Source organism: Podarcis cretensis (genome assembly GCF_951804945.1).
Source record: "Podarcis cretensis genome assembly, chromosome: 12".
Classification (NCBI taxonomy): Eukaryota; Metazoa; Chordata; class Lepidosauria; order Squamata; family Lacertidae; genus Podarcis; species Podarcis cretensis.
Window position 1 is genome coordinate 38,095,409 of NC_137181.1, and position 27,147 is coordinate 38,122,555.

The following is a 27,147-nucleotide window of genomic DNA, read 5'->3' on the forward strand; positions in this document are numbered from 1 at the left end:
TGTGGAGTGGAGGAGGGGGAGAAGCTGCAGAAAGAGGCTTATTGGTGATGGTGCACCAGTTGCAGAGAACACTTTCCAAGGAGCGGGGCGGGGAGGGGTGGTGCAGCTGAAGCCAGCAATTGATGCAACAAGAATTTTTAAACATTTAGTCCCAAGGGGGGGGGTGCATGTGCCTGTGTATATATTGTCTTGGGCTGGCAAGGCAAGAAAGGCTTGACCAGTATGCAGCTGCTGTTGGAGATTTTTTTTGCACAAGGTGACAAAGTCCAGGGTTTAAAAATGTATTTTACCCTTGAATCAGCTGATCTGATGCTAGTGCTTTGAATTGTTGTAGTAGTGTATGTCTGACTTTTATATTGTTGATTGTATCATTGAAATATTTGGTGTAAGCAGACTTGAAAAAATTATATTTGAAAAGTGCATATTATTATTATTAATAATAATATTTTATGTTTTTTCCCAACCAGATGATCACCCGTCTCCATCCTTCTTTATACTGTTCATTGTTCTTGCAGCTCCAGTAGCAAAAATGGACCTAAGACTCCAGATGAGTCTTGCGTCTGGCGTCTTGCTGCAGGGGATTTCTAAGGATTCCAAGGCAAGGTAAAAGTTACTACATGGACCATTCCTACTTTGGGGTGCCTTGGGCAGTTGTTTTTGCAAAAATCTCTTTCTGTGTCAGGTGGCCTTTCACCAAAGTCCTTTACTGTGCACTTTGTAGGCTCACTGCTCTGCTGAGATGGGGACAGTGTGGTGCAACTCTAGCAGTGCATCTTAGTGCATGTTTTGTGTTCCCTTGCTGGGCACAGGACTCCAGGTCTGACAAAGGTAGAATAGAGTGGTACTATTACTTCCCATGATCTGGACACTATACTTCTGTTGATGCAGCCTAGAATAGCAGTAGCTGGGTTTTTTTGTTTGTTTTGGGTTTTTTTGCTGCTGCTGCATCACACTGTTGACTCATATTAAGCTTTGTGGTCGACAAAGGACCCCAGATCCTTTTCATGTGGACTACTGGCAAGTCAAGTGTCCTCCTCCTTATATTTGTGCAGCTGGTTCTTCCTGGCTAAGTGCAGAACTATTTGTCCCTATTGAAATTCATTTTGATAGTTTTGGCCCAGTTTTCCAATCTGTTAAAGTCATCTTGAACTCTGATTCAGTCTTCTGCAGTGTTGGCTTCCCCTCCCACTTTGGTGTCATCTGTAAATTTGATGTGCATCCCCTCAATTTCTTCATCCAAGTAATTTATATTTACCTTCATTGTATGATCATTCTTTTTGTGGTATCAAAGGTGCATTTTAGTAGCACTTCAAAAAAACACTTTTTTCTCTTATTCGATTCTATGTTTGAGTCCAACTTTGAAGGTTGGGAAATGCATACCTTTTTTTAGCGACCTGGGTTTGGTACCCAGATCTCCCAGATCCCAAATTTTTCTTTACAGTGTTGGGACTAAAATGACACAAGTAATTTCAAATACACAGCAATTCTTTGGGAAGGGGATGCTTAAAAACATGACAGTTTATTTCCAGTCAACTATGAGGCAAGCACGACTCTTTTCCCAACTGGCCCACCTTGGATTGGGGTTCAGAATCAGAACTGGAAGAATCTTTATTTGCATCAGCCACTAGCCATAGCAATGAAATGAAATAAAAGGTACTGAAGATAGAGGTAAAAACTTAACTATACAAAATACATTCTGGAGGTTTACATCAATAATCAAATAATAGATCATATTCTAATTGCTCCTGCTATTTTCTCCCCCAGTTCTTGCTATCACCTGATTATCTTGATTTTCTAGAAGGCAACAGTAGCAAAGGTTGAACAACCTGGTTTGGATAGTAGTAGAGGGGTGATAACCTCACTCCTCAATTGGATTGGGAGAACGCAGCCAGATGGGTGGGGTATTAATAATAATAATAATAATAATAATAATAATAATAATAATAATAATATCCCACCTCTGCTGCTCCTCATTCCCTAAGAAGGGCAGAAAGCCTTTTTATTTGAGGAGGCAAGTGAAAGACTAGGCCCACATTTACACAGGAGAGACCCTATAGATCTTTTCCTTGGCAGCAACTGACTACAAGACCCACAGTGCCTGGCAGAATAAATGCTCCTTACATCAGTTGCCAGTAGAGAATAAACTGGCCTGACCCATCCTAGCCCTTTGAAAAAGAAGGCATGGTCAAAATTTTATTTCCTACATGGCTGCTTCTGTCAATCAGGCCTCAAATAGTTGCCCATAGGAAGCTGAGGCTGCAAAATCCAAAGGTAACAGTATGATAATAATTTAATCAGGACTTATTAAAATATTACAAAGCAGAGAACAAGCTTTGTTCTTCTCAAATCTTTATCAAGTTGAATGTAAAGCAAAAAGCAGCAAAATTTGGATGGAGGTGCACAAACTCATCAGGATGTAACTTCCCTGCAGTTTGTAGCAAGAGACTTGCATTCCAAACCCCGTGCACGTTTTCCCGGGTCTGGAAGTACCGGTGGCCGAAACGGGACGTGTGATTAGGTATGAGCAGACCAGAGTACTGAGTTCAAGGGAGCACATTCCGGGCTACATGCAAGATGTCGCAGGTTGCTGCAAAACAGAGTTCAGGATGCACCAAGACTAGAGCCACTGAGACGACCTGCCTCGCCATCTGTGTTGTGTAGCGGGCAGTGCGCCCTCTGTATGTGCTCAGGGTGCTTCCTTTCTCCTGTTCTTCAGCGTTCTGGGGTCGAACCTCGGCTCAGATTTAGTCCTGGGGGGTGGGATACACCTCTTCAACAACTGCACGTGTGAATGGGCGCAGTTGCATGAAGCCCTTTTCTCCGCCGCCTCCGGCAACTGCATCGGGGACGCTCCCGGGGACTTCTCCCGCCCGCCCTCCTTCTCTCCCGGGAGCGGAGGTGGGGGCTCGCCGCTTTCCAGCTTCCTTCTCCCGAACCCATCTAGGCGGAGATTTTTTCCAAGCTGACTCACAGAACTAAGGGCAGCGTCCTGTCATCCCCGGCGCGGCAAGCTGTTGCTTGCGCCGCTTGCGCTCTCTGCCTTCGCCCTCCCTCTCCTCCTCCTCCCTGCGCCCTGAATGGCTGGAGGGGAGGCGGGCGGGGGGCGGAGCCCAGCCAGGACACGCCCCTCCGGGCCCCGCCCACCGCTCGGCTCTCTCCCTTGAGCAGGGACCGCAATGATTTAGAAGTTCAGGAATCCCACGTGACGTCACGGAGGGTGATGTAATGCTTCTCTAAATAGAACGTATTGTAACCTTCTCTCAGTCCAACGTGGTTCCTTCACCCAGGCTGCTTGCTGGTCCTTTCCCTGCTTACACTTGTTGGGTAAGTCCCTCGAAATACGGAGCTGCCTTTCTGATTGCCCCAAAACGCAACTTTACATCGCGTTGGGGGGGCGGGGGGGGGGGTGGAAAAACAAAACAAAACAAAAAAGCAAAACTCGCCTTGCTCAAAACTTCTCGCTTGCAAGGGGTTTTGCTGCTGCTTTCTTCTTGCCCCAACGAGCGCGCGCGCGCGCGTGTGTGCGAATTCACACACACACGCGGGGCAGGTACTCCGCAGGGCAAAAGAAAACGCAAAGTGGCGAGGGGTTAAAACAACAACAGCGATCGAGTAAAAAGTGCGAAATGTTTGTAAACGATGTTTCTCCCCCCCCCCCCCTCTCTCCTTTCTTTCTGTTTTGGTTGTGCTGCTGTGGCTGGGATTTTTCCCGGGTCGCTGCTACAAGTTGATGGTTGTTTGGGCATGACTTTCACTTGGGAGAAGGAGCCGCTCTCGCTCTCAGCCTGGCGACCGGGAGGCGAGAATTGGCTAGGTGGGAAAGTGTGGGAGAGACCCGAACCGGGAAGATGTAACGGGGGGATGCGGGCGTCTCCGCGCGCTCCGCCTCTTTGCCGCGTGCGCTGGCACGGTGCGTTATCAACTGGGAAGATTTATCTGTTATTCGTTTATTTATTTGCCGGGGATGGGTGTGTGTGTGTGTGTGTGTGGAAGGAAACATTCCTCCTGGGCTGTGAAGAGTTAAAATGGGGGGGCTTCGCTATATAAAAGGCGAAGAAGCGGCAGAGGCAACCTTTGGCGACCGCCAAGTGCACGAAAGTTTGGGCGCTTGTGGAACCAAAGCGGTGGCGAAGAAAGTCGTCCGCTTGCTGTCAGGAAAACTCCATCAATGAGATCCTACCTGTCTCCTCCACCTCCTGGTCCGACAAGACTTTTGGGACTTCGACGACCCGAGAAAGCCCTTCCCTAGACCCCGAAAACTGCTGTTTCTTGGCTGGGAAACAATCGCTCAGGCGCGGAGAACGGTGCGCTCTGCGTGTGCTCAGAAACACTCCAGGCGTATGTGTTCCTCTGACATTAAAAAAAAAAAGGTCCCTGATGGGAGGGAGGCTGGCAGGCTGGCAACCCGTCCCCTGAACTGTTTCTTTTTAATGCCCCGTCCCCTTGGCTGGGGACTCCCGAAGCCATCGCCGCTTGCCCGCAAGAAACCAGAGAGGTAAACCTCATGGCCAGCAAGTTGCCACCACCGCCGACCTCTTAGGTTCGGGGCAAGCAAGGCGGATCTCTAGGGAGAGAGCGACCCGGCTCGCCGCCCCCTGTCCTGTCCCGGTAGCCCCGCGCAAGATCTTCCTTGTTGGGCGCAATGACAGCGCTCTCCTTCGCCACCAGCTCGCGGCTGCCTCCCCACCCCCTGATCGCTCCGGATCGCCAGCGCGAAAACTTTTGAACTCCGCTTAGGGACCAAGGAGCGACCAGGAGAAGTTTCATCCTTTGGCTTGGGCCATCTCGGCGAGGGGAGAGGAGACCATCTCCCTGCGCCCTCCTTGCCGCGCCACCTTTCCATCGCCTGTCCCCGCGTGGTCCCCCGTTGTTCCAAAAAAGCTGTGTGTGTGTGTGTGTGTGTGTGTGTGTGTATTTGGTTGTTAGGTGGCTGCCCCTTCCTTTACACACACACACACACACACACAGTGTCGCCCCCGCCCTATCTGACACTCTCTCTGGGAGTCAGAGGCTGGATCCCGGGCCATTACGTCATTCTGCAGGCTAGTAAAATGTGTGATTAAGAGACTCCGATCTTGGGGGCTGGGGGTTGGCCGGAGGATCAGCAATCCGGCTGATCGGGCGCTGCTACCTGGCTCCAGGTCGACAGCTCTGTCCGATTCCTTTAGATCCAAACCCTCCCTCTCTTAAGCAGTGGGATATGTCTCCCTCTTCCCCCCAAACTCTCCTTCTTGGCTAAGTTTTGTCCTCTAAGAAGAGCGTCCGAAGGGGAAATACCTGCTAAGCTCAACTCGCCTGCTGCGGTGTTTGCGCCATGATGAGCGATCGTCCAGATCCAGGGCTCCTAGGAAAACTTCGCAGCGCCAAAGACAAAGAGCTTTCTCCCACCCCCCACCCCACCTCCAGCACACACCCCTTTCCCCCTTTTAACCGGGATAGTAGGCAAGTAGTAAGCCTGTCTCTTTAAATCCCCACCACCAAGCAGCGCGATGAGAAGTTTCTGACATGGAATCGGGCTGATACTGCACGCGCAAAGTTTGGAAGAAGGAAAAAGGTCTGTCTGATCGGGAAGGGAGAGTTTTCTAGGGATTTCCTGGTCATCACAGAAAGGTTGGGCGGGAACATTCCGATCCCGATTATATCTTACTTGGAAATATCCTATTGAATTTCCCGAGGTTTTTCTTTTTAAACCCAGGGAGCTTCCAGTTGTAGCAGCCTTTCCACGGGCTCCTGGGGACGCTGCACTTGGCAGAAACTAGGACCTAAGAGAGATTTGAAACTGAGGTGCCTTGAGTCTAGCAAGTCACCTCAACTAACTCCCAAGAAAACTTTTTTTTTTTTGGCAGGAAGAAACTGTCATGGAGAAACAGTGAATATAAACTTAGGCAGATAGATTATTTCAATCCAGATCTTGTCTGTACATTCACATATGCACACACCACGCAAATATAAAATATGCGAGTGTGTAAATATAATTTTAGGTTCTTCTTTTTGAGGGAAGAGGCAACACAACTCTTAATTGTGTTGCGGCACAACTGGGGGTGGAGTATGCTAAGTTTTGAAAGCTGTCTTTAGCATCTTTTACTTTTACGCTTCAGATAAAATTTTCAGCAAGAACTTTAAACGGCTAAATCTCATTCTTGGGACTCCCCCCCCCCCCTTTCTCTTGTGCAGGTTGCAAAGCCCCAGAGAGAAGTGTGATTAATGATCAGCTATAAGTGATTAGTGGTTTTATTCAAACTGTTACCTCTGACCAGAAGCACACATCAGAGGATTAAGAGGCTCTTTTAGATAAATGCTCATTAGTGGAAGGGGAAAATCAAAGATAATAGGCAGGCACACAGAGACAACTTTCTAGGAAAATCACCCCTGTCTTTGGAATAATAAGCTCTGTTCACAGAAAGGCACTTTAAATTAAAAGTTGCTTTTATCTTGTAAATCAAAGTTTGATGTAGAAGTCCACCGGGCTATTATAACCTAGATTTTCCCATATCCACAGGACATAGATTATCCTGGTTGTGATATTTCTTTTCCTTATAAAGAAACAATTGGGATCTTGAAAGAAACTAATCATTCCCAAGTCCAAGTATCTTAAGGTATCCACTTTGAACGTAAGCCTGAGAGACCTGTTGTCGGTTAACTAGATGGCGCAGTACAGTATATACATCCTAGAGATGTATAGTTCTCCAGTGCAGCATGTAGCAGCAGCTCACTGCGTGTCCTTTAATGCTTTCAAAAAAAGTTGATTCTATCCCGGGTTTAAGGCTAGACATTTCTATACATTTTTAGTCACATTTTCCAAGCAAGTTAAAGGCTCGTGGAAAAATTAATCTCACCGCTTCAAGAAATGGAAGGGGTGAGAGCGGGTTGGTGGGTGTCAAACCACCAACCTGCTCTCACCACTTCCATTTCTTGATTAAAGTACTGTAGTTACTTGGAACGGGAGATCTGCTTTCAACAGTGGATTGAACAGCTAGAACTCCACTAGTCTTACATTCAGAATCATAGACTCAGACAGATTTTCCATGTTACTTTTACTGTTGAGAGAGAACAAAATACGGGCACTAGGAAGGAGAGTTGACTTGTGGATTGGGTGAAGCAACTTATCCTCCAGAATGCGGTTCTTTTTTCCCTTGTCCACTCTTTTCTTCTGCAGTCTATGTGCTATCCTGTGTTTTGTGGTGAATTGCTTATTATACTTCGTAAGGTATCGTGATAATGATGCTGTACTTCCATTTATGTCTCATGCTTGTGCTGGGAGACAGAGCTCAAACAGTAAATTTGACAAACAAAACAACTTGTTTATTATGTGGTGCCAATGGTTACAACTGCTCAGGCTAAACTCTCTTTAAAAAGATACCTACGTCCAATGAATAGTGGAGAAAGAAGTAAGACTAGGGGTGATATATTTGACTAGAAGTGTTGTTTAGGATTGCAGTATAGGTATTCTGGATATCCTCTTGTATATAAAAAGGTGAGGCCTGAGACAGATCCGTTTACACAGCAAACTGTATTAACAGCAAAAATTGGTGTTGCAATTCAGACTGGAATGGGAATGAGGTTGAGGAAAGGGGGATCTCAAAAAGAGCATAGTTTGAAATTGCAGGGAAAGCCCAAGATAGAGTGGGCCATCTATAGTTTGTTATGACTCTTCAGAAGTCATTGGCTCCATTTGTCTAGATGTTGTGCATTGTGATATTTAGTTCGAGGGCCCTTTCTAGAATCTAGAGAAGTGTTCCTGGTCTCTCGGCCCAGTTATTACAAACTTTTTATAGCATTGCACCTAATCTAATCTTGCAATATTCCCACTTGGAAATCAGTTCTGTCTAGAAAATAGGGTAGATCCAATGTGCGATTCTCATACACCTGTGTTTATTTCACGCTGGGTGAGAGACATCGATCATCACATGTGTGATGAAGTATGTCATGTAGTGGAAGTTTGTAACATTTCACAAACGTTTGCTCACACCAGGTTTAGAGTTTAGGCAATTGGCACCACGTAGTGTGTGTGTGAAGCGGCCCTTAGTTGGAAGGGGGTAACTATAAATTGACTTAAGACACTTGATATTTTGCCGTCCTCCCATATTAGCAAATCTTTATTTATGCTGGCAGTAGGGACAAAGCAATTCAATCTGCACACCTCAACAGAAAGACCCAAACCCACTTTGAGATATGTTGTACTTTAGCACAATACAAACCTGGGTGCCTACCATGAATAGGCCTCTGTTTTTTATGATCTGGGCTGCTTTAGAATGTTCTGTTCTTCCTTTTTTGTGTGAAAATCATCCAATGTGTCTAGTTAAAAAATAATTGTGCAGGCCTCATAAATTAGGAAGCTGCCTTTGGTGTGATCTGTCTTTAAGTGGAAACCTAGTTTAGGTTCATATGAAATTTCATACAACTGACTGTCTTTCTGATGGCAGATAAAATTAGCCCTGTGTAATATTTCACAATTTTCAAGTTCCATCAGCGTTTCTTTTCTTTTGCCAAAGTGTATTAATCACAGCTTAAAACACTTACTTCAGCAAGTTGAAAATTATCTTCGACAGAGGATAGTAAAATTTGGTCCCAGTCGCTTCTTACCTTTGTCTACACCTCTTACTACTTTAAAAATGGTTATGTAGTTACATTTGTTTAAAATCCACATTAAAGTCAGGATTCTAAAGGCTGCTGAATCCCCCCCCCCCCCCCGCACTTAGTCATTCCATTTAACTGAATGATCCTTTCCTGAATTGGGTTTTGGATTTGCATATAGATTTTTTAATCGTTAAGAGGCTAACCAGTTTCAATTAAGTCATTTAAATTGCATTGCAGTTCATATAGTTGCTAGTTCACATCCAGACACATTTTGTTACCTGATTTGTTTAGCCATGCTGTAGCTGTCTGGGCATGGGTTTGAGAGTAAAGAACTTCCACCTCTAGTTAGTGTATGTTAAAGAGTTACGGTCCTGGGATGAAGTTCTTAGCACAATTGTGTTGCTTGAATTCCACTGTAGCCGATGCAGAAGCATGCAGGACTGTGGCTCTGGTTTTCCGGATGTAGAACGTTGCCAAATCTAATATCTGAAGGCTGCAAACCATGCAAATCGTGTACAGTTTGGTACATGTCACATAGCTGCATCAGGAGGTACTTTGTGAAGCATAGCACGAAATCTTAAATAACAAGAGTTCCCACCCAGCCTGATAGACCTTTCTTTCCGTCTTCAAAAACTTAATGAATCATGATGTTGACTCAGTTTGGTGAGATGCAAAATGTAAAAGGAGGTGTGATATTAACTACGAGCCAATACTTTAAAGCCGTGCTAACATGACAGATGTGTTTCTCTAAATTACTTTGTTAAATTTGGAAACGGATGCCAAACACACAGTCCTAATTTTTAGTGCTTGCATTCAGTTAATGCTGTCTTATTTGGGAAGTTAATTGAAATGTAATTCATTTGCAGATAAATATACTTAGGATTGCTGCCTTTGCATTCCTGTCCTGAGCATGTTTACATTGATTTGAGTGGAACTTACTTTTAGGTTTAGGGTCTTTAGGTATCATCAGTGCACTACTTTTCTGGTTTAAAAAAAAGAAGAAGTTTCCTTGCAATCCAATCCAATAATGTTTACTCCAAAGTACCGGTAAGTACCATAACTGCTAGTGTTGCATACTCCAAGCAAGTATGAATGGAATTGCAGCTTTAGTAAGTTACTAGATCATAGCAATAATTAGACCAGAGATTATATTCTGGTCTAATTGAGTATCAGCCAAGTTAAAAAGTAGGAAAATGCTTATACAAGGAAGTAATTCTTTGAATATAATTGTTATGCCCATCATTCATGTTCCGTAATAATAACTGTTTAATGGGGAATAATGGGAAATAACACTGTGTTGAGTTTTTATAGCTAAAACATATTTGAGATGTTTTCAAGCCTGAGCCAGCCAGCATCTTTATAATAATAGCTTGCTTGGTGTTCCCAGGGACATTTGCATTACGTAGATCCTGCTCTTTTGAAATAAAGCATATGTGGTTCTGTACAATGCAAATTAAAACAATGGATAAAACAGAATGCTCCCAAATAATTGGCTAATAAAAAACTGTGAACAAACAAACAAATTAACTAAATAAATAATAAAGCTAGAGAAGAAACCAAGTAGATCTGCTAGGGAAGGAGACCCCTTGGAACTCAGAAAGGCCTGAATTGTCTTCTGAAAAAGCATAACTCTTGAATACCATTGTAACGCCAACAGAGAGGAGGCAGAATCAACAACAACAACAATGTTTTTACCCTGGAGATCTGGCTGGATTTCCCCAGCCACTCTGGGCGGCATACAGCACATATAAAACATAATATAAAACAGAAAAAACATCAACCATTGAAAACTTCCCTATACAGGGCTGCCTTCAGAGGTCTTCTAAAAGTCTTCTAAAATAAGAGTTCCAAAGGCTTGATTTCCATGCCTTGAGAAGACATGTACTGTACTGGATGGAGAATCTCTATACTGTGAGACCCTGCAGCAACCATACATCCCATAGTTAGAACCACACTTGACAACTGTTATCTGCTCTATGTGAGGTCAAAGATGGTTCAGAAGCTTCAACTGCTGCAGAATGACACCCATATTGTCTTAGCTGCCTTGCTTGCCATTTCTAGTGACCTCTGAATGATTTGGGACCAAGCTGTTTGAAAGACCACCTGCACCATATCAGTGTGTCTGGGCTTTGAGATAGGCTTTGAAGGCCCTGTTTATGGGTCCATCGCTAAGAATGGTTAAGTCTGGTAAGCCCAGTGTGGTGTAGTGGTTAAGAGCAGCAGTCTCGTAATCTGGTGAACCGGATTCGCGTCTCCGCTACTCCACATGCAGCTGCTGGGTGACCTTGGGCTAGTCACACTTCTCTGAAGTCTCTCAGCCTCACTCACCTCACAAAGTGTTTGTTGTGGGGGAGGAAGGGAAAGGAGAATGTTAGCCGCTTTGAGATTCCTTAGGGTAGTGATAAAGCGGGATATCAAATCCAGACTCTTCTTCTTCTTAAGTCCGGTAAGCACCTTTCTGTTTATTTATTTTACTTATGTATTAAATTTGCATGCTGCCCCTCACCTGCGGATCTCAGGGTGGCTCCCAACATAAAAATGCAATATAAGAGCACAAAATACATGGCAAAAACAAGAAAAAAGAAGCATATGTAAGCATAGTGACCCCATTCCCTCCCCAGAATAGCCTCTGCACTAATGTATTTTTAAATACATGTATTGTTTAATGGGCCTTAAAGACCATTTTATTCCCAACTGCTTTTAATTGACATTGATGCTGAGGATTTGCCACTTTAAGGTGTGTGTGTGTTTGCTTAATGCATTTTCTGGTACTTGTTTATATAGTTTTATTCTGTTGCTATTGTTTTATCTGCTGCTGTTTTAATTCAGATATATGAGTGTGTCTTGTTTCAATGTATTTAATATTGTGTATCACCTTAAGGGAGTAAGTCTAAAAAGTTTAGAGAGAGAGAGAGAGACTACTTCTTTTTTTTCTTTTTTTTGAGAAAAACTCCTTGAAACAAGGTCATTTAAAATACATTTAAAAGTACAGATTGGTTCATTTGAGAGAAGGCAGCCTCTAGGCCAGGCATAGGCAAACTCGGCCCTCCAGATGTTTTGGGACTACAGTTCCCATCAACCCTGACCACTGGTCCTGTTAGCTAGGAATGATGGGAGTTGTAGTTCCAAAACATCTGGAGGGCCACATGTCCTTGACTGGTGTAGACCATGCTTAACTTGGACTACTTGGTGTACGACAGATAGATACTGACTTGGTGTACGGCAGATAGATATGCTTATGTTTGGCTGCCTATTGCCTTAAATGTCAGCACCTTCCCTTGAAACTGGGCCTGGGAAGCCACTTGGATCTAATGAAGCTGTTTGAAAATTGGCATCGTATGTTCCCTATGGCCCGCCCCAGTTGACAATTTGGCAGCAGCCATTTTGACTCCGTTATCTTTTCTGAGAGCTCTTCAAAGGCAGCCCCACATGATCTTACTTAATTAAAAGTTGGCGTTCTGATTTTAGCATGCAAATGGTGATTGTAGTAAAACACTTGAATATATGGAGTTGTCCGAAGGGAGATGGCTGGGTTTTTGGTGTTTTTTTAATGGAGTATTATAAACATAATTTCTAATATTTTTCCCCTGGGTATTTTCAAAGTAAAATTTATAAAATAAGACTTAGTATGGTTTCCTGAGCTTGTAAGTTGTTATGCTTCATTGAATATATACATATACATATACATATACATATACATATACATATACATATACATATACATATAAATATCACCCTGCTTGGAAATTCAAAGAAGTCACTTCTCCAAAGTAATTTTAATAAATATTTTAGATATACTAGTGTTAGTTTAATTTGATATAATGCTTGTAGTTTTTGAGATCTCTCATTGTGTGATTCTACTCTAGGATCATTGTCAAAAAAAATGCTCAGCTTGCTCTGTGTCGCTACTGGTGTTTAGCTTGCATTTCTCAAGTAGCACCCTCTCATATACCCACCAGGTATTCGGATACCATTTCACCTGTGCTTAAACAGCTGCAGTGACTCAGTTTTGGGGCGCAGTCCGACATATTCAGTATGCATGACTTAGAACCAAGGCACCTGAATAGTAGCATATGTTAAGGTCTTTCTTGAAGGTCCACCTCAGGGTGCTCTGAGATTCCACACCCCAAATGATGAGGTATAAACATTATTCAATCAATCGATAAAGATCAGTGCCAGATTTACATATAAGCTAAACAAGCTATAGCTTAGGTGCCCCCCCCCCAAAAAAAAATTAAAGGGGAAAAAAACACTGGATGTACATTTTTAGAATATAAGATAAAAAACAAATAAAATAAAACCTACATACAGCAACAGTGGCAAGTGGCTTTAGATACCTATTAGGTCCATAAATGACCATATAGCATATTTTCAACACAAAACAGCGACAATTTGTTGTTGACAAAGGACAGCTGGACATATATAGGGCCCCATTACCTTCAGTAGCTTAGAGCCTCATCAAACTTTAATCCGGCCCTGATAAAGATGCAAAACTGTTATGGCATGATCAAAGAAGGAAAACATTCAAGAGTTCCATAGGGTATGTGCCAGCTTTCGGATGAACCTAAAGTAGTTCTCTGGATTGTGGACCAGGGGATTGTGGGATGTAATGGTTTAGTGGTTCATCAAAGAAAGCAAATGAACTGTAAGGAAATAGGGTGAATTAGCTAGGAAACCTGAACAGGCTACATACTCATAGAACCCATACTGGGACTTTAGTTATCACTTATAACTCATTCTGCTGTGTGGAATTTACAGTGATGGTGGTAAAGTGTAGGTCATTTCTATTCACTTGTGATGGGATTATGTCTGAAGGAGGGATTCCAATCCATGTAGTGACTGTAAATTCAGAATCAGGGGGACAGTATTAGTCTGGATTAATTAACACAGAGCACATGTGTGTGAGCTTGCATATGGGTGCAACAGTCAGTCTTCTGAAATTACAGAAGTGCTGCTATCTGATCCTTAGTTATTTGGCTTTCACCACTGCTCTTAGTCTTCCTTATAACATCCGTATAATGCTACATAAGACAAACAGCACTTTTAAAAAGTACTGTAAGAAATCTGATATATACAAATTAAGGGTCGACATGACCCAATCCACTAGGGTGGCCATGTGTCCCATTTTATAGAGGACAGTCCTCTATTTGTAGAGCTGTCAGTGGACAGTTCTCTGTTTGAAGGAGTCCTCTATTGAAATGTCTGTCTGGCTGAAGTCTAATTTAAAGATAAATAGAAGGAACAGCAGCAACCTTGAAGTTACCTTTCAACAGTTAGCACTTGAATGGACAGCAGATTCAGCAGGAACACACCTGGTCACCTGCCACAATGATGGCAATGTATTACATTTCCTTTTAAATTAGAGTCATTCTTTCTACATTTGTATCGTTAGATATATATTAGCATATGCAAATTGTATGCAGATTTGTGCCATGTTTTGTCCTCTTTTTGGTATTGCATAAGTGAACATCCTACCTCTGCCCCCACCCTACAAAACAATTTACTGAATTGGGATTTTTGTGAACCACTGGCTTTTGCAGTTCCTGAAACACAGGTCCTGGCTATTTACACATTCAGGGTGATCTCCAGTCATGGTTTCCCCAATGGACTTCTGCTTGTATGCATTGGAGTTGTCTTCCTCTCTTCCGCACTGCAACTCTTAGTGCCTCAACCCCCATCCCACCCCAAATCTGCTGTGGAGGGTTGGGGCAACCCTCCAGAATAGATGGGGTGTGAAGGTCTTCAGGGAGAGAACAGGAAGGACATTGGATCTGCAACATTGGATCTGTCTTGTGTGTGTGTGTGTGTGTGTGTGTGTGTGTGTGTGTTGTCCATGCAAATGTAGAAATGCACTTTTGTTTCAGCCTTGCAAACGTATGAACTACTTTGTTGCGTGTGAATAATCCCAGGGACGGCCCATATGCAGAAGGGTTTACAAATAATTCAGGTGAAACTTGCAATAATCTGGCTGCATCACATATATAAACATACTTCATGCTGAATCAAGTTTTGAAACGTTGAAGAGCAGGCTTTTAAAGAAGAAAGATTAACTTTGGAAAACATGGAATGAAATCATATACAAAAAATGAATTGGAGTGGAAGATGACATTTGCCCATACCTACACTTTTTGGACATTTATTTATTCTCTTCCTTTCTGGAATTTGTTTCCTACTTTGCCCTGCCAGAGCCACATACCCCTAGGCACAGCTAAACTGATTTAACCTTTTTGTGGGCAATGGTTTGTGAGCTCTTTTATTTGGGACTACAGTCACTGGCAGAGGAAGAGGAGTGCGGGGGGAGCGCAGTGCGATGCCGGTGGGGTGCCATTGTGGCTGCCTCCCCGCCCCAGGGACATGCACCAGCCCCGCCCCCACCTGCTCTCCACCCCCACCCCCCGGTGCCAGAGCATGAAGCTCTGCCACTGGGTGCAGTTCTTAATATTGGGCTTTCTATATGTGTTTTGAATGTTTCCAATGGGTTTTTGGACTCAGTATACAAAAGCCATAAGTGTGTGTGTGTGTGTGTGTGTGTGTGTGTGTGTTTAAGCATATCATTTTCAACAATTATTGAACATACTTTTATATCTTATACACTTTTTTGACTTCCATCAATCACATCTGAAAATTTTCCAATCTTTTCCACTTAATTTACATGTCTTACTTTCATTATTACATTTAAATATCATAACTAATGCCTCTCTTATTTGTAAACTTCTTGTAGTCCTACTAGCATAATTTGTTGATTACAGTTGCTCTTCAAATAGTTCGTATATTTCTTCCAATCTTCTGTAAATCTCTGGTGCTGCAGGTTTTGAATCCTTCCTGTCATTTTGTCCAATTCTGCGTAGTCCATTAATTCCGTCTGCCATTCTTCTTTTGACAGTATTTCTTCTTGCTTCCATTTCTGGGCCAACAAAACTTTTGCCGCTGTTGTTGCGTATAAAAACAGTTTAATCTCCTGTCTAGTAATGTCCTCACTTATAACAAAAGCCATAAGTTAAAGCTTGTTGAAGTAGCAGGTACTAGTGCTTCTTAATGTACTTTAGTTATGATGTTACTACAGAGAGACAAGCTGGTCCAAATGTTTAGGGTTATGACCCATGATTTACATAACAGAAGCCTCAATCCACATTTTCAGTTCAGTTCAGTTTCCTTCAACAAACCAGTAGGCTGTCTCTCATAACGCTTTAGACTGTATGTTTCATCTGTATACCATAGGTTCTAATTTTTTTAACCCAAATATCCTTCAAACTTTTCTGCTTTAATTTATTCCTATTTGTATGTGCTTTTCTCTTCTGCAGTTGTCTTAATTTGAACACTACTCCTCTTTCCTAAGTGCCTTCTATTTTATTTTATTTTATTTTATTTTATTTTATTTTATTTTATTTTATTTTATTTTATTTTATTTTATTTTATTTTATGTGAGTTCTAGTCTGTGGTTTTATTGGGATTGTAGAATTGGCTGTATGGGGCATAGTCTGGCAATAGGGACTTGCTCTTTAACTCCCATCTTAACCAGAATTATTTGGAAACGAATCCCATTTGTTTGCTGGATAAATGTGCCCAAGGTTGGAATGTTTGAGTTGCCAGAAAAGAAAAGGATGGGTGAACAAGTACGCAAGAGCATTAAATTTAATTTTTAATTCTCCTAAATACAGCCTGTCAGTAGTCTCGCTATCTCCATTTTCCCTAGAGGCAAAAGACTTCCTGGCACTCTGCTGGGTGCTTGTGACATGACTACACTTACTTGCCAGCTTCTTTGTGCTTCAGAGTTAATTTGATGAAGGCTGCAGTCCTATAGTTGCTTTCCATGGGGAAAGCTCCATTGGATTGAATGGGCCCTATATCTAAATAGACATGCCTAGGATTGTATTGTAAATGTTAGGATTGTACTGTAAATGTGGGAATCTCAGGGCAGCCATTCTCAGATTTCTTTGGAGGTGTCTTGTCTTGTCTAGAAACTGACATAGGGGAAATGGCAGTTAAACATTCAACAGTGGATCAGAGGTTCTGAAGTGTAAGAAAGTGAAAGCTAAGTTTAGGAAATTCAAAGTATCATTTCAGTGCTTTTGTTTGCTACTCTTTCTTGGATGCTGCTTAAAACTGGTTCAGATTAGCATTGTTTTTCTAGAAATTGCCACTATTTGAATAAATATTTTTCGCTTTTTTGTATTCAGACAATATCTATTTAGCATGTGATATAGATACATAGAAGGAAAAACAACAAAGCATGCCAAGTATTTATAATTCTCATAAAGTACAGTATCTCTCCACTGAAAACCAGTGGACAATAGTGCAACTGGCTGGAGATTTCAATTCCCATGTTCCTGAAAGTGTTTATTACACTTTGTATTGCTGTATTTTAAACAATGGGCACAAACCACACAAAGATAAGCACCACTGATTTCAATGGGAATGTTCAGCAATGTGCTTAACTTCAGCAGGATAGGACCCTAAATGATGTTTGCTTTCAAGGATGGCATTCACATAACTTAGAGAAACAATGCACATTGTAATAATCCCCGCTTCAAAATGTTTTGTTTCAGGTTGGCTCCAGTCCATTGAAGGATATCAGTATATCTAACCTGAAGCAAAGATCTTTAACATTTCTTCAATTGTTCACATGGGCCAGGATCCAAAGATCCAGGCCCAGACTAGATGAGACACCATTAACACAATTAGCCTTAAAAATAAAAAAATAAAAAAAATAAGGAGCAGGTGAGGGCGTGATCTGGGTTGGGCCCATGTTTTGTGGGAATTGGTGGGCTTGTTATTCTTTGCTTCTCACTGTGCGACTGATCTGGATTGGAGACCCCACATCTGCTATTTACATAAGAATACAAGCTCCCAGTCAAAGATTTTGACGCAATTTAAAGGAAGCAGAAGGGTCTCTCTGAGATGGATCAGCATGGTGGGGAGGGAGGGAGAGAGAAAAGGATGGAAGCTCCTACTTCCCATGATCCCAATTCAGGTCAGAACCCCATGCTAATTCACACAATTTATACAGTGGTACCTTGGTTTACGAACTTAATCCATTCCAGAAGTCCATTCTTAAACCAAAGTGTTCTTAAACCAAGGTGTGCTTTCCCATAGCAGCGGGGAACTCAGTTTACAAATGGAACACACTCAACAGGAAGCGAAACATGTTCTTATTCCAAGGCAAAGTTCATAAACCAAAATGCCTACTTCTGGGTTTGCAGCGTTCTTAATCCAAGTTGTTCATAAACTAAGCTGTTCTTAAACCAAGGCACCACTGTAACTGCATGAGCGGTGTGTGGTATAAGGAGGCTTCAGATCTGATTTTCTTAAGAGGGCCTGGATAGCTCAGTTGGTTAGAGTTTGGTGCTGATGATGTCACGGTTGCAGGTTTGATCCCTGTTACAGGACAGCTTCACAGCCCTGAGTTTCAGGGGGTTGGACTAGATGACCCTCAGGGTCCCTTCCAACTCTACAAATCTATGATTCTTAAGTAACAGAGGCCACACTTTTGGCAAATCACACTTCAGTTTCCAAAGCAGTTTGTGATAGGACATGGGGGCAGTAGTTACAAAAAAGCAAATGGGGTTTTTTGCTGGGCTGTATACACACCATACATTTAAAACGCGCAACCTCCTCACACACCTTTAATTGAGGGTCTTTATGAAAGAGAAGTGGAATTCAATCCCAGAAAATGTAGTTTACTCCTTACAGTACTACAATTCCTGTACCCTTAACAAACAATAGTTCCCAGCAAGATTCTTTGGGGAGAGGCTATTGTTATGAGATTGTATGAGGAGGGCAGAGCCTCCTAAAGGTGTTAAGATTTAGTGAAAGTTAAAATTAATCAAGGTTTGATTAAACTTTGCCAAACACAGAAACCCCCTTCATTTAGTTATGCTAATGAGCCAAGCCAACTGGATAGAGGTAGCTGAATGTCAGGATGCTGTCAATGGTTGCCCAGGAAAGTATGAAGACAAGGAAAAGTTTCTTACAGTCCTTTTTAATTTCAGTCTTTACACAGAGAGGCTATAGAACCCAGCCTCTTGGATACTGGTGTTGTCCCAAGTGAATCCTCACCCCCATCTCTCCCACTTCCTCATTCATCATCCTCATCATCTCCTCTACGGGTGCTGCTACCTGCACCTCTGTCTTTGAGCTCTTTGCTCTCCTACTTTTAAAGCTCGCCTTCTACCCGTTGACTTCAGTGTTTGAAATTAGCCGGGCGTGTTTTGTGACTGGCACAGGTCCAATTGTGACCACTTGGAAATCTCTGGATGCTAGGTTGGTGACTGAGGAAATCAAAATGTCTCTTAGAGAAGGATCTGAAATACTGTCTTTGAAGCTTGAATTTGTTTTGTTTGATCTTTTGATGTGTAAACCTTTGTTCTTTAAAATATAAAGTGGAATAGAAATGATAATGATAATAATAATAATGAAGTCCACTGCAAAACAAAAACAAATAAACTACAACGGCACCTAGACATTCCATTGTGGTGACCGTAACCTAGGTTTAAGGTGCCATTTGGAAATTAAATTATATATACAGATTTCTAACACTGCTTGGCTTGGCCTATTTATATCAATAATCATTATAGCAGCTCTGTAAGGTAGTAGTGGTTTGCAGGGTAATGCCCTTTAATGAATTCCTGAATCACAAAACTAATGGTCAAACACTACGTTAGATAGCATATAGCATGTAGCTACTTGCCTTGTTTTTCTTAAAATTTCTTAAGTTAATAAGAGGGTTGTTATTGGGATCAAATAGCACAAGGGGTGGTGGTTATCCTGTCCCTTCCTTTCCCAGCCACAAACCCCTCCATCACACCCATGTGGCTATAAGAATTCGTATTTTTAAAAAATCTCATTGGCGCCAATGGAACTTTTTCTTTTAAACTCTGTAGCCATACACAGGGGATTTGGGATGGGGCTGTTGCTCCGATAAACCTCCCCTCTCCATAGGTTGTAATCCCAAAAACAAGTGGAGGTGTTGGACATCTGAAACTATTATTACTTTAAGAAAAACAAGACATCTACACATTAAGCACCACATTTAGTTTAACATATGAGCATTACTAGGAATCCGCAAAGTTGATTCGGGGAGCACCTGTTTTATTTTTATTATTTTTTCATGTGCATAAAGAACTGCAAATTACTACATTAATACAAGACAAACTGTGGTTAAAGTGAATAGGACCAGACAATTATGGCAGACTGAAAAACATTGTGGAGGACTGGCAAAAATACTTTGCCCACATTTGTACACGGATAAAACGTCTGGCAAAACATGTCATTCCCTTCCATCACTGAGAAGTTGTTACTCAGATGCAGTGCTATTATTCTAGAAAAAGAGTTGCCAGAACTCACCATGAACACTTCCCTTATTCTCTTATAATGGCAATGGTGCCCACCTGAGAGGTGCCGAAACTGAGTTCCAGCTGAAAAAAAGCTCTCCTGAGAAGTAATCTGTAAAAACAGATGAAAGGGTTTCATAACTAAATATACATTCCTGTGAGTTGAGAGATGAGTACAGCCCTGAATTCACTGGGATTTACTTGGGGGATAAGTGTACTTATTTATTTATGTATACTGTGTCATAAAATATATTGAAGTGGTTTACAGCAATGAAAACATAAAACCATACAATCAAAGCCATAAAAATATAGACTTAAAGCCATGCAAAACTTGTCAGGATGCTTGAACCCAAATATATTTACTCAGAGGCGAGTTGCACTGAGTTCAGTGGAAATTACTCTTAAATAAGGATTGCAGCCTTAACGTGATTATTCATCACTCACTTTTTCAGTGGAAAGAAAGGGCATACAAATTGTTGACATGCTGCATTGCTATCCTTTACTGGAATTTCCCATAAGACTTCTTTTCTGAGAAAAAATTCTGTGATTTTTCTTTCCGTCATCCACCTCTCCAGAGAAAAGGAAAGCCAATTGTAGAATTTTAGCTGAATGTTCTCCACCATTTTGTGTGTGTGTGTTGGCTGTCATCTTCTTCTTCTCCCCTCCCTTGGCCAGTGCCTGGAAAGCGGCTAGTCCTGAGGCATTGTGGAGGATGCAAAATGGTGGCCAGGCTGCCAAGACAATGGCTGTTGCTGCCACTGCAAAGTGAAGGAAAACCTTAGGCCAAAGAGCAGCAGCAGCTGTATCGTTGCCAGGGTCAGCCTCACCCCTGAGAAACTGTTGTAGAATTTCTTGTCCCAGGGGGTGTGGCATGCATCCTGGGGGGCGTGGCGCGCGTCCCAGGGGTGCACAGCGAGTGGTGAGCGCCCTGGCGGGTGCCGCCAATCAGGAGTCGGCATCTTGTTGCCCCCCTTCAGAATGGCACCGGGGCAGCCCGCCTTCCAGCCCCCCCTCAGAACGCCCCTGCCCCCTTGAAGAAAACTGGTGAAACGGTCCCCCCCAATTTCTCTTCCCAGAGCTGGCCCACCTATGAGGCAGGGTGAACCACCTGCCTCAGGCAGCGGAAAAACGAGAGGCACCACAGAGAAGGAGATGTTCCAGTACATAGCATTGCCACTTATCTTCCTTGCCCCCAGATGGAGAAACCAATTAGCAAGGCTTTGAGGAGCGCCCTGGCTCCCACTGAGTTTGGCAAGAGCCAGGGCATGGTGGTGGAAGGGGGAGCAGTGGCAGAAGTTGTGGGGGGCAGGAGGAAGCCATTTTCATTTTTTCTCATTTGGTGAAACGGGATGAAATATTCGGCTTACAAATAGGGTGGAGAATTTCAAGAAGCTGTTTATACTTTATCACCTCATCTTTCTCTGTTTCTCATTCCACAAGCTGGAGTTGTACCCAGGGAAATATGATTAACAGTAGTTCTATAATGTGTGCTCAGTAGGCCTGGCGTCACATGATGTGTCCTGCCCTGCACACGAGTGCTCACCCGGCTGCAGGGGATGGTAGCCCCCTCAATATGGGGGGTCAGCCCCCTGCCCAGAAATATTGAGGGGGCTGAAGCCCCTTCCATCCCTATAGTAGTTGGTGCCCCCGGTACTCAGATGTAAGCACCAGTGACCTCTGTGCGACTTTACTCTAGGTAAATACAGAATAGTAATTTGAGAGGAAATTCATTTTTGCTGTTCCTCATCTTCTTTTTCAATTCGTTGCTTTTCTGTTTCTTTTCCTCGTGACTGAGCTTGATGATTTTTTGATGAGTTGGTGGGCTTTTAATATATCTCTGTCTGTCTGTCTGTCTGTCTATATCTGTCTATATCTATCTATCTATCATCTATCTATCTATCTATCATCTATCTATCTATCTATCATCCATCTATCTATCATCTATCTATCTATCAAATTATCCTTATTCTTGAAACAGTTTGCTTTCTGCTGACTTCTAAGACTTCCAAAATTTCAATGAACTTGGGCGTTTCCTCTCTCTGTGTGTGTTTTTACACATGCATGCATGATGTAATTTTGCAGTAGTTGTAAAATAAACAAGTAAAAAAAGAAAATCAGGCGAAGAAACAAATGTCACAGTTGTACTTCTGCTTTAACCTGACACCTTATTTATGTAAAGCCGCAATCTCATCTATATGTTCTTTAGTTTTATGTAGCTCCAGTCCTTCCACTGAGAACGTGCTGATTCTAAACTTCTCAGGAACTTCTCATACCATTCAAAAAGAGTTGCACAATGGCTATGTGTGTAGTCTGCAAGGCATCTAAGGTAAAGTGCATTACGCCTCTGCGTAACTGATTGGGAGAAAGCCCTCCAGACTGCAATAATCAGCAGAGAATTATTAAAACCAAACTATTATCCCTTTGTCAAAAATTGTAAATGGCATTATTTACACGGGCCTCAATATAAGTACATTGTTTTGTGTTCTCTTTGCTATCTCCGTGACTGACTAAACCATTATTCTCTGAACGCTGCTCTGCTGAGATCATCCATGACAATGGTGTAAAAACAAACATGTTTTAACACGATAAAGTCACTATATAATTTTAATGTGGTGTTCCCTGCGCCAAAACCTACGTGTTAATTTCAGCTCCAGTCATAGTCGGGGAAAACATCCACTTCTTCCTCCTGCCCCCCCCCCCCACCCCAAATTGAAAAAATATAACATTTCTAGAAAGGGGGAGCAATAATTGTGCCTAGTATTGCAGTGTGCTAAGCATCAAATAATCCAATGTGCTGCTAAGTATTATGTATTCACACCCTTCATCAGTGGGAACAGAGGATTCAGAGCACTCCCCTTAATCATCTCCTTCCCTCAAAGCTTAGTAAGACTTCCAGAGACTCTTGTAGCTTCATTAATTCAAACCCTTGACATATGCTTGGGAGTTAAGTTTTCTTTGTTTAAAGAATCAGATGTCATCCTCCCAGCAGATTGTGAAGATAAGGCCCATTTCAGCCTTGAGTTTCTGAATGAGAAGTCTCCTTCCTCGACCAATTTGAAAACTAGACTTGCTACTTTAAATGAGAGAGAGAGAGAGAGAGAGAGAGAGAGAATAATGTTCCCCAAACCATTTAGGCTGTAATCCTAAAGGTACTTGCTAGGGAGTAAGCCCTGCTGAAAACAGTGGGACCTGTTGTTGTTGTTGTTTAGTCGTTTAGTCGTGTCCGACTCTTCGTGACCCCATGGACCAGAGAACGCCAGGCACTCCTGTCCTCCACTGCCCCCCGCAGCTTGGTCAGACTCATGCTGGTAACCTCGAAAACACTATCCAAGCATCTCGTCCTCTGTCGCCCCCTTCTCCTTGTGCCCTCCATCTTTCCCAACATCAGGGTCTTCTCCAGGGAGTCTTCTCTTCTCATGAGGTGGCCAAAGTACTGGAGCCTCAGCTTCACAATCAGTGGGACCTACTTTTGAGTAAACATGGATTGGTCTGCACTCTTTTCAGCTCCAGAAGCACTTCACTTTCAAACGACTTTGTACTATTTGGTGGGAATTGAGCAGATACCATATTTTTCTGTGTATAAGACGCCCCCATGTATAAGACAACCCCTAATTTTTTAAACCCAAAATTAAGAAATTAATTTTGTTTAGCTTTTTTGGGGGGTAGGGGAGGTCACTTCCGCCAATCACTCACCCGCCTGCCCGCCACTGCCAACTGCTTGCCACAGCCACTGCCGATCGCACACCTCGCCACAGGTGTGCGATCGGCACACCTGCCCAGTCGCTGTCACCAACAGCTCAACCACCCACTTGCCGCAGCCGCCAGTTGCCTGCCCAATTGCCATAGCCACAGCCAATCGCCAGCAGGCCTTGTTGCAGCCACCAATCACCTGCCCAATAGCCGCTGCCAATCTCCTGCTTGCTGCTGCCATTAATCGCACGTCCCCCCTCTGCATTCACTATTTGTGTATAAGACAACACCCAATTTTTGCCTAATTTTATTTAGCAAAAAGCATTGTCTTATACACGGAAAAATACGGTACTTTTCAGTGGAAGAAGCAGCTATATTCAATATATAAGACCTGAAATGATCAAGCACTCAACACAAGCAGGACTGGCATCTAAGTATGGCTGTGTGGAGTGCTACTTTCTGTCTAGCGTTGTGGCCACTCTGTTACATTGTCCCTCTCTTCTCTCAGTATTCAGTCAACATCTAGGCTCACTCAGTCTTCATTGTGAGGTTTTTGACACACACACCCTTTAAAACTTTTTCCTTAACCTTTTTTGTACTTCTGGGACTCCCCTAAGCCTACAGATGCCCCCTCTTGTGTGTCTGTGTGGTGTTTTGGCTATAAAAGCACCAGCATCAGAAACAGAAGGAAAAATGGATTACATTCCTCTTGTCCCAGGGACTTCTGGCAATTCTCTCACTGCGAGACATGAAGCTACAGGGAACCAGGCAGATGGGTGGCATATAAATAATAAAATTGTTGTTGTTGTTGTTGTACCTCAGCTTTCTGTTAAAAAGTGTCCAAGGAGATGAATTATTTAAATCCCTTCTATTAGCACTTTATGATCAAGATATTATTACAGTGGTACCTCGGGTTACATACGCTTCAGGTTACATACGCTTCAGGTTACACACTCCGCTAACCCAGAAATAGTGCTTCAGGTTAAGAACTTTGCTTCAGGATGAGAACAGAAATCGTGCTCCGGCAGCGCGGTGGCAGCAGGAGGCCCCATTAGCTAAAGTGGTGCTTCAGGTTAAGTACAGTTTCAGGTTAAGTACGGACCTCCGGAACGAATTAAGTACTTAACCCGAGGTACCACTGTACTGTTTTCGTATGACATGGAAACACTTACTCAGGAAGTGTAACTTTCTCGCTTTGCAGGTAAGAGTAGTGTGATGACTACGATTTAAAAAGACAGGTGTAATACGGATTCCTGTTTTTCCCCTTTCCGTCTTGCTACTAGCAGCTTCAAGACCGGGCTGTTTAAATCGGGGAAACAGCCAAAGAGAAAGAGATAAAGAACCAAACCATAAATCCTTCTTCCTGTTCACCATCTAAATTTCCCCTCATCCTCACTGTTTTTAACTAAAGAGAAAAGATGTTGGGACATCCATAACCAGATCTCCATTATCAGATCTGGTTTGTTCCAAATCTTCCCTGAACTCAATGGCACTTGCTTCAAAATAATCATGTTGAAGATCACTCTGCAAGCCGGGAGCATAGACCTTGGAGACATGGCAGAGGACCTATAGTCAGTAAATCCACTTCGGCTTTGTGAGGATGGATTGATGGATTCTGATGCAGAAATTGATAGGAATGCCTGGAGCAAGTCTGAGCAGGTGTTTACCTAAATGTGTTACAGTATATAAGAGAAATTAGAATGCCATATCAGCCTTGAGTTTAATGGGGCAACTATTTTTCTCATTCCATTCAGATGTTCCATGACTTGGCTGTGCCCAGTGCCAGATTTATGTATAGGCTAAACAAGCTATAGTTTAGGGCCCACTCTCTTGGAGGCCCCAAAAAAATTTAAAGGAAAAAAACCCCTGGATGTACATTTCCAAAATATAAGATAAAAAACAAATAAAACCTACATACAGCAACAGTGTTTGTGTTGTGTAGGCTCCTATGATATAAATAATGGCCCCCTCCTGCTAGCCTTTTGTTATGTGTAAATGGCTTTAGATACCTATTAGGTCCATAAATTACCATATAGCATATATTCAACACAAAAAAAGCAACAATTTGTTGTTGACAAAAGACAGCTGGACATATAAAGGGCCCTATTACCTGTAGCAGCTTTGAGCCTCATCAAACCTAAATCCGGCCCCACCTTCCACTCTGCCTGCTTTCCAGTCGAAGTTGGAGAGCGTCTAAAATTAATTGTGGAATTGTGGAATGCACAATTTATCGTAGTCTGAAGTTTGCACAGCTCCCCTTCCTCCCGCCACCTTTGTAGGCTATCGGTGTGCATGAGTGCATATGCAGTGATTTAAAAACCACACAGAAAAGTCTTGCACTATGATTTAATCAGGGCTCCTGGGAGAATAGATATGGGCATGGCATGGGTTAAATGAATCACAGGGCAGAAACCAAATGGAATAATGGAAAATTGTGGCAAGCTGTACATAGTGCATTAATTTGAACAAAGTTTGGAAATAAAAAAGAAGGAGGAAGCCTGGCAGATTTCTAATGATACAATTTCCAATCATCAGATTTGCTGATGATTTGCAATATGGTAAGTTGGTACTGCAATATGGAGAGACATACTGATGGTGATAATTTGTAAAGCACGAATAAAACTTATTTGTCTGAACAGAAAATTGGCTCAAAATTTGTTGACATTTGTATCATTTTTTTAAAAAGCCCTCTGCATCCTATTTTGTACTGTTGTGTGCAAAGGGACTAAATTTGGGCTGTGTGTGATTTCTGGCTGGAAAACCTGCATTTCTGGTTGATTTACTGTTTCTACAAGTTAATTGAGTTTGCAGCGTGAACACTCCACAGCTTTCATAGTAGGAGCTGTGCAATTTTAATCCCTCGACATTATACTGCTCAGGTGAGTAGACTACTCATATGAGCAGATATTTGCACTTACTGTAATATATACCGGTAAGTTGGAAAACCCTCTCTCCTTATGATACCAGGTTTTCAGATCCCTATGATGAGGATTCTTCAAGTATTCCTGTTTATCTACTTGACCCAGGCAGTTCAAAGAGTCTAACATAGTTAAAACAGTGTGAACATTTGCAAAGAGACAACAAAACACTGCAATTTCTGCAAAATACATGTGGAAAAGCTTGATCTGGGCCTCTCTGTTGTGCCGGTCTGGAGCCAGCATATCAAAAATCAAGAAAAATATTGCCCCTATCCTTTGCCAGGGCTTCAGATGTAAGCAGTGGCTCTGCTGCTGTATATGGAAGTTTTTAATGTTTGGTGTTTTATTGCCTATTATTATTATTATTATTATTATTATTATTCTGTTGCGAGCCACCCAGATTGGCTGGGGAAACCCAACCAGATGGGTGGGGTATAAATAATAATAGTAATAATAATAATAATAATAATAATAATAATAATAATAATTTATTTATTATTCAACCCCTTTGCTCTACAGCTGGGAATTGGGATTGCTCCCTTAGATTGGAAAGGAAGATCTGTGGCTCTCTAGATGTCACTGGACTACAATTCCCATCACCCCCAACTTTTGGTCATGCCTAGTGGGGCTGA

At 42.4% G+C, this 27,147-nt stretch overlaps 1 protein-coding gene across 6 annotated transcripts in view; it reads left to right on the plus strand.

Annotated features, from left to right (window-relative positions):
* The first annotated feature begins 588 nt into the window (after positions 1–588).
* CREB5 (cAMP responsive element binding protein 5) overlaps positions 589–27,147 on the plus strand; it is a 266,685-nt gene continuing 240,126 nt past the window's right edge. For 3 of the 6 annotated variants that reach the window (XM_079948040.1, XM_079948044.1, XM_079948046.1), the window contains exon 1: positions 3,250–3,324. The gene's annotated coding sequence lies outside the window, so the exon portion shown is untranslated. Of the gene's footprint in view, positions 604–3,242; positions 3,325–27,147 lie in introns of those variants that run through there. The other 3 variants (XM_079948042.1, XM_079948045.1, XM_079948043.1) reach the window with 2 other exon arrangements.